The sequence below is a fragment of the Piliocolobus tephrosceles genome, chromosome 7 (genome assembly GCF_002776525.5).
Source record: "Piliocolobus tephrosceles isolate RC106 chromosome 7, ASM277652v3, whole genome shotgun sequence".
Classification (NCBI taxonomy): Eukaryota; Metazoa; Chordata; class Mammalia; order Primates; family Cercopithecidae; genus Piliocolobus; species Piliocolobus tephrosceles.
Window position 1 is genome coordinate 9,724,311 of NC_045440.1, and position 8,618 is coordinate 9,732,928.

Sequence of the window (8,618 nt, forward strand, 5' to 3'; positions counted from 1 at the left end):
GGATAGCATTAGGAGAAACACCTAATGTAAATGACGAGTTGATGGGTGCAGCAAACCACCACGGCACATGTATACCTATGTAACAAACCTGCACATTGTGCGCATGTACCCTAGAACTTAAAGTATAATAAAAACAATAATAATAGAAAGAAATGCAGACATGTAAAAAAAAAAAAAAAAAGAAGAAGAAAGAAAAAGAAAACAAGGATGTGCTCAAAACAAGGACTGGTCCAAAGAAGGATGCTGGAACAGCCTGGACAGACCCCCACGGCAAACCTGGAACAGCGGAAGCAGCAACATCTATCAGAACAACGAACAGTTATAACCCACTATAAATAGAATAACGTTGCCGAACAGAGAATCCATGAACCCACAGGGATAGTAAACAGACACTGGGAAGAAAGTAGCCCTTCTTTGTAGAATGCTGTGAGAAGTGACGGAGGTGGAAAATCAACACATTGAACCGTCACCATAACGGCTGACCCAGTTGAGTGCAAACGTGACTTGGTGCCAGTGAGGCCAGCTTGGGGCAGGAGGAGGCTTTATGGGCAGACAGGGCGTTCTCAGCCTCAGCAGATCTCCTGCAGGACATCCAAGGACGAGGAAAATCAGTGATTATTCAGAGGAGAAACCACCTTATCGGGGCCCAAAATTAACACTGCCAATCAGGGCAGGCTGACAGACGCCTCCGTGTTCCGTATCTCAAGGACATTGCTTACGGAGCACTCCAGCCGGAAACACGTAACTCGAATTCAACCCTGACAAAACACCAGACCAAACCAAATGGAGGGCACGCTTTAATACAACCGGCTGGTATTTTTTCAAAAATATCACTGCTGTTAAAGACAAAGACAGGCTGAAGAACTGCAACAGATGAAAGAATAAACAGATGTGATTACTAAATAGAGGATGTGATCTGGTCCTCTGTCCTGGACCAAGAAAAAAAAAGGATAGGAAAGAAACTGCCAAAGTTAGAATGAAAACTGTAGATGACATAAAAAGTACTGGCTCCACGTTACAGTTCTTGAATTGATAGCTTGTGTGGTTACATAAGACAATATCCTTATTCTTAGGAAATAAACACTAAAGTATTTTTTTTGTTTGTTTGTTTTTGTTTTTTCTTTAGACATAGTCTCACTCTGTCACCCAGGCTGGAGTACAGTGGTGCCATCTCGGCTCACTGCAACCTCCACCTCCCGGGTTCAAGCAATTCTCCTGCCTCAGCTTCCTTAGTAGCTGGGATTACAAGCATGCACCCGGCTAATTTTTTGTATTTTTAGTAGAGACGAGATTTCACCATGTTGGCCAGGCTGGTCTCGAACTCCTGGCCTCAGGTGATCCACCCGCCTCAGCCTCCCAAAGTGCAGGGATGACAGATGTGAGCCACCGTGCCCAGCCAATAAACACTAAAGTATTAAGGGGTAAGGGATATAAAGTAAAGCAGGGGAAAGAAAGAAAGAGGCAAGGAGAGAGAGACAGAAGGAAAGGGAAGAGAGACTGCTATGACATGCGGCAAAAAGTTAAAAATGGATAAATATGCATAAAGAGTATATGGAAGGTTTTTTTTTCCTCTTCAAATTTCTGTAAGTTTGAAATTAATTCAAAATAAGCCAAAAAAAAAAAAAAAAAAAAAAAGGAACAGAGTAACTTCCTTTAAACAACGAAGCCTCCTTTTGAAGCTGCAGCATCTGAGACACAGGTGACGAGTCCAGGCCCCCCAACTCTGTCTCCCCTCCCAGCCAAGATGGTTTTTAAAAGTCCACAGCTGCAAACTGTTAGTGTCTCCTAGGGAGGGTTTTCTCATCACTCACATGGTTCACATGCTTAGCAGGTTCACACACTTCATCCTGTGTGTTTAGGAACCTGTGAGAAAGGGTAAAGGTCAACACGGCAGGTGGGGTGTTTCCTTCACTGCTGCCATCAGGCTGGTGTTTTTCTTGCGTGACAGGATCCCAGGCTGGCGGCCCAGGGTTGTGCCACCCGTTGCTGCCCGTGCCTGAGTGTGGATGTGGATCCTCATGCCTGCCCCTCATGGTGCCAACAGCAGGTGCCCCTGTAGGCATCGGGACTACATTTCAAGCAAAAACGAGGCAGGAAGGGGTGGGAAGGTGTCCTCGATCCAGGCTTGCCTTCACTTGCAAAGGAAACTCACTCAGCCACAAGCCCTGCCCTTCTCAGTGGCCAGAACTGTGCTGTGTGCACACCAAGGGCCAGAAGACAGATACCAGCTGGCAGACCAGGGACCCATGCTGGCAGAATGCAGTTCCAGTCCTGTAACTAGCTCCAAATTAAAATGTAAAAAGCCACGTTTAGCAAATGAGATTTTTCCTGAGCTTTTTTTTTTTAAGGGCTGCGTGCTTTCTATTTGAGATAATCTGAAATTACAGAAAACACACAATGGGAATATCACATGGTGGCCTCGACCTTTCTAAGCTTTGGCTGTTGGCACAAAACCACTCTATGGCTCTGACGTTCTGTGCTCCGTGATTGTTTTGTGTGGAAACAAAATCTCTGGGGTTGACCAGATATGCTTGGAAATTCCTTGTAACCAATGAAACTGCGGCTAAAATGCACTGTTTTCCAATTGGGATTTTGCATTTCACATATTATTTTTGAAAAACAACACAGAAAACGTGAAAGCTACAAGGGCTATAAGTTTTCTATGTAGGCCGGGCACAGTGGCTCATGCCTGTAATCCCCGCACTTTGGGAGGCCAGTATGGGAGGACTGCCTGAGCCCAGGAGTTTGAGACCAGCCTGAGCCAGATACCAAGACCCCCATTTCTACACAATACATTTAAAAATTAGCTAGACGTAGTGACATGCACCTGCGATCCTAGCTACTCTGGAGGCTGAGGCAAGAGGATCGCTTATGCCCAAGAGTTTGAGGTTGCGGTGAGCCATGAACACGCCACTGCATTCCACGCCTGGCTGACAGAGACCCTGTCTTGAATTTAAAAAAAAAAAAAAAAAGTTTTTTATGTAAAGTTTTGGCAGAAACTTTTCAGATTGAGACTTGACATTTAATAACATTCTGTAACAATGGAGGATTTTAACTTTGGTTCAATTTTGGAATCTTTCAATGGGTTTGAGGTTGCAGGTATCAAACCCTGCAGGAATGGGCTATGCACGGCTTCAGGTGGGCTGGAGTGCTAACTGAGGCTGCCAAGTGTGAAACAGCACAACAGTAAAAGCAAAATACATGCAGTGACAAGAGAAAAGAAATGAATTCACACCATGGGCCTGCAGATGTGGAAATGAAGTGTTACTAAGGCCAGGCGCCTGTGCTCTGGGGTTCCTGGCCAGGTTCCCAGAAGGAAGGGTGTGGTTTCTTTTTCCTCTTGGACGGCTGGCTCCGGGCCCTGGATACCTCGGAGTCAATTCCAGACATTTGGGGTTGAGTCATCAGAAGAAAGAAAATAGAGACATCTGAATTGTTCACATCACTATATTTTAAACATGATTAGGCAAGTATAATTTTGTTACTAAAATAGTAAATACATTTTACTAATAGTGGAGTACATTTTGTTACTAAAAAGGGAAAAAGTTATTCAAAATGATAAATATTGAATTAATAAGCTCTTGCATTAGAAGAAAATAGGAAGAAAGTTAGCAAAGAAAGCGGTGAACTGAAAGCGTCGACAATGCACTCGTGAAAGTCCAGGTGCGGTTTATTCTGATTTACTCTGAGGTGAGCTGAAATCAGGACTGCAGGGCGGGCGACGCATCTGTGACAAGGCTGGACAGACTCATGGGTGCCTGCCCCACCCTCCTCCTGCAGCCACTCCCCCAGGGCAGGCCTCCTGTCGGGGAGCCAGGCTATTGGCATGTCACACAAAATCACGTGTGCTGGGTTCTGCACAGAGCAAAGCCAGGTGTGCAGCACAAGGCAGGCTGTCTGGCTTTCGAAGACCCCGCAATGGAGCCCCTGCAGCCTGGGCATGTTCTGACCCCAGAGGTGGCAGCTTCCTGCAGTCCCCCGACCTGTCATTCCTGTCCTGTGACTTCCAGAAAGGGGCAGCTCCTGGGAGATCCCCACCAGGTGACACCTGCGACTCTACCCTTCCTTTCTGGGCTGCTGTGTGAGGGGGCCAGGGTCTGGAGACCCTGAGGGCTGCCCCAACACCAACACCCCTGCCTGTGCTCCTCTTGTGATGTGGGTGCGTCCTGTCCTTACTGCCAAAGCCACAGCAGGGGTGTGGGGAGCCCGTGCATCTGACTGGTGCCTGTCTAACCCCACCGCCTGTGCAACCGTAATCTGACTGGCACCTGTCTAACTCCACACCGCCTGTGCCACCGTAATCTGACCGGTACCTGTCTAACCCCATCACCTGTGCCACCGTAATCTGGTACCTGTCTAACCTCACACCGCCTGTGCCACCGTAATCTGGTACCTGTCTAACCTCGCACCGCCTGTGCCACTGTAATCTGACCGGTACCTGTCTAACCCCACCGCCTGTGCCACCGTAGGGCAGAGCACGAAGGAGAGCCTGGGATGCACACCTGACACACTTAGCGGCTGAGCCGCAAGCCTGACAAGTGGGAGACCTCTGCGGTTCAGCGGTGTGAGGCAGAGCGACGGGGCCCCTCCGCTTCTGTCTCCGTGAGCACATGCGCATGGAACAAGACTTCTGACCTGGTCAAACACTTCACACACACATAATGGAGGAAACTTTTGGCGTGCCATCAAATGCTTTGTCACACGCACACAACATCTCCGTCCCAGCATGGAGGAAAGGCAGCCGATCCTGGCCGACCCCACCCCAGGCTGGTCCCTACCAGAGGCCCGAGCGTTTCTCCTTCCAGCCGCGCAGTTTCCAGTGGCCACCGCTCTCTACTGAGGACGTCACCTCTGGCCGCTGGTCTTGCCAGGTACCCTGTGCGAGGGTGAAACTGGCTGCCCAGCCTCCCAGCCCTGCCCTTATCGTGGTAAATACACCCTTCAGCAGACATCCCCATGTCAGCCCTTGGGTCTGTTCCCTGCAGGGCCCTGCCTGCCAGCCCTGGGTACCACTGGCTCATCCACTCCCCACTGCCAAGCAGCCATCCCATGCCAGGGACACGGGGCTTAGAATCAATCAGAGAATAAAACAGATGCAACCCTGTGTGGCGCTCACAAAATTCTGACATGGGAGAGAACCACATTCACCGGGTGCTGGTGCTGCGGTGTGACCATGTCCCCTCCAGAATTCACATGACATTGTAATTGCCATTGCAGTGGTACTAAGAGGTGGGCCCCCTACTCTTGCAAATGGCTTCATGCCTCATAAAAAGGCAGCGGGGAACTAGCTGAGGCCTCTTGACCTTCCATCCCCTCCGCCACATGAGGATGCAGTGTTCCCAGCCGAAATTAATCTGCCCACGCTTTCATCTTGGACTTCCAGCTTCCAGAACTATGAGAAATGATGCTTTTTTTTTTTTTTTTGGACAGAATCTCACTGTGTCACCCAGGCTGGAGTGCAATGGCGTGATCTCGGCTCACTGCAACCTCTGCCTTCCAGATTCAAGCAATTCTTCTACCTTAGCCTCCCAAGTAGCTGGGACCACAGGCATGCGCCACCACCCCCGACTAGTTTTTTTGTATTTTTAGTAGAGATGGGGTTTCACCATGTTGGCCAGGCTGGTTTCAAACTCCTGACCTCAAATGATCCGCCCGTCTCAGCCTCCCAAAGTGCTGGGATTACAGGCGTGAGCCACCACGCCTGGCCTGAACGTCTGTTCTTTACAAACTACCCAGTCTCAGGTGTTTTGTTATAGCGGCCCACACTGCCTGAAGCATGACTTTCTGTGCTAAATGCCATGTTGAAGAGCCCAGCTCTGGTGCTGGAGGCTGTGCCCGAGGCAGGCATGGCTGCCCACGAGCTGCATCACCTTGGGCACGTTACCAGCTCTGAGCCCCGAGGCTCCTCGGCTGAAGTGGAATCAACAGGGCCTATTTTGTTCACGTTGTCAGGGCGAAGAAAATGGAAAATCATGTCCCTTAAGCACAATACCTGGTAAAAAAAATCTCACACTGAACTGCCACCATGACAACTCCAGTGTCACCCAAGGAGCCTGGACACCGAGAAGAGCAGAAGCCGGTGCGGCCCAGCCCCTGCAGCGCGGCGAGGAGGCTGCACCAACCCTTGGTCTTCAGTCACTCCACCTCCTTGGCCCATTCTGTTTCCCAACTTAAGAAACAAAACAAAACGCGGGTGTGGACAAGGATTTCACTACCGAAAGAAAAAGCACAGTGACAAGTGATCACACTGAAGACAAGCTGGAGCGCCACATCCTGGCTAAAGGCAGGGCCATTTTCTATCCGGGTCACCTGCCATCAGGTGGAGTTAAGGCCGATATTGCACAATCTTCCTAGTTATCAAGCAGTTCCAGAATTCCTGTTATGTGAACTCACCTCGTTTAACACTTGCTGTAACTCTCAATAGATGTGAAGCACGCAGTGCACACGTGCAGATGGATGCTGGCCAATGTGGGCTGCTGAGCGGGCCGGGCCCAGGCTCATGCCAACCTGGCACCAAGAAGTCACAGCTCGTGAATGTCACCTGCACCACATTCCACTATGGATCCGTCCCCTCCCACTGCCAGTCGGGGAGACTGAGACCAGTGAGGACCACGGGAAAGTGCTGCGCCGTCTGGAAGGGGTCCAGATCATAACAGTTCACAAAGCCTTTTCTACCCACAAGCCCCCAACTTCAGGCTCTGCACTGAGGGTCCCTGGACCAATGTGTGGGTGACACTGGACGGAGCGGGTGAGCCTGTGCTTCTCTACGGCGCCTCCATCTCTATGCATCCAAACATGCGTATGAAGATACAGCAGGTCAAGCGTGGACCCCGGGAAGGTCAAAGTCCTAGTGGAGGTGAGATAAAAATTAGGCTGTCCACTTCCAACTCCAAACCGAATTCTGAACACATGACGATTTATCATTATATTTTGTATCTCCAAGATAAAATATTCACAGTAATGTGAACAGGTTAGTTTATTTTGAGAGAGAGGAAGACATCATTTGGGTTCTGTAAACATCAGTCACTTTATTATGCCTCTGTCTGGCTGAAAAACACCAGCTCCTGCTGACTCCACAAGGGCTTGGCTGCAAAGGGTGCTGCCTGCCAGGGTGTGCGGTTTCCAGTTAAAAGTTTCAGCAGGGAACCATTTGCTGGATGGGTTTAAGATGAAAATCGCTTTGTAAAATGTCATAAATAGGTTACTATACACCGTGATCAATAAAGTTAAAGTACCACCAATCAAAATACACTGCTCCGGGCTAGGTACAGTGGCTCATGCGTGTAATCCCAGAACTTTAGGAGGCCAAGGTTGGCAGATCACTTGAGATCAGGAGTTGGAGACCAGCCTGAACAACATGGTGAAACCCTGTCTCTACTAAAAATACAAAAAATTAGCTGGGCATGGTGGAGGTGCCTGTAGTCCCAGCTACTTGAGAGGCTGAGGCAGGAGAATCACTGGAACCCGGGAGGTGGAGGTTGCAGTGAGCCCAGATCATGCCACTGGTCTCCAGCCTGGGAGCCAGAGTGAGGCTCTGTCTCAAAAAAACGGAAACAAAAACAAAAACAAAACAGTGTTCCGAGAGTTCCACGAAACATCAGGAACGTAAGTCACAGGATTCTCACGAGCAGCCGACGTTTTCCACATACATTTCAAAGGTGCTTTTGATAAAAAATAAACTTTGAATTTCAATTGCACGTTTATGTCAAAACACACACACACACACAATTCTGTACGTCTGTTAACAAAATTGCTAAATTGGTGTATAACTTCTACCTGGGTATAAAACAGTAGGAACAATGTACCTTGGGACTCATCATCAGGCAGCTCATTGCCAGGAGCTGCTGCCGGACTATTCTAGGGACCCCAGGACCCTGCAGTTGAGCATCTCTGAAGGGGTCCAGGTCTATCCTACAGCTCAGTGGGAAAATGACATCACTACTTGTCTTGAAATCTACAGAGAGGCCAGGCGTGGTGGCTCACACCTGTAATCCCAGCACTTTGAGAGGCCGAGGCAAGCGGATCATGAGGTCAGGAGATCGAGACCATCCTGGCTAACACAGTGAAAGCCCATCTCTACTAAAAACACAAAAACTTAGCCGGGCGTGGTGGTGGGCGCCTGTAGTCCCAGCTACTCAGGAGGCTGAGGCAGAAGAATGGCGTGAACCCGGGAGGCGGAGCTTGCAGTGAGCCGAGATCGCGCCACTCACTCCAGCCCGGGCGACAGAGCGAGACTCTGTCTCAAAAAAAAAAAAAACAGATCTACAGAGAAACACCAACCACGGAATTAGGGTCTAGATTGGGTGCCTGTAGGTAACTCAGTCACTTAAAAACAGCTCTAAAACCCAGACAACCTGATTACAAAATACCTACCTTATTTTGTCAAATGAGCAATAGAGTATGAATGATAAATTCTCATTTTAAAACAGGTTCCATGATTTGAAAAAAAAACCTTGCAAGATTTCACTCGACCACCCCAGGCCCTGGTTGGTGGGGGTTAGACTCCTAGGAGTCTCTGCTGCTACAGGAATGTCACTATCCCTCAGCGTTGTCTTTGTACCCTTTGCCACCAGATGGCACTGCCGTACACCTGGGTTTAGATTTTTTTTTTTTTTTTT

The 8,618-nt window shown here is 49.0% G+C and overlaps 1 pseudogene across 1 annotated transcript; it reads right to left on the reverse strand.

Moving 5' to 3' along the window:
• Positions 1–3,429: 3,429 nt before the first annotated feature.
• LOC111547409 lies at positions 3,430–5,175 on the reverse strand (annotated as a pseudogene). Its single transcript, XR_002733127.1, has 2 exons — positions 5,128–5,175; positions 3,430–5,002 (listed from the first exon to the last, which is right to left on the reverse strand). The product of XR_002733127.1 is annotated as an uncharacterized LOC111547409 (transcript).
• Positions 5,176–8,618: the final 3,443 nt, after the last annotated feature.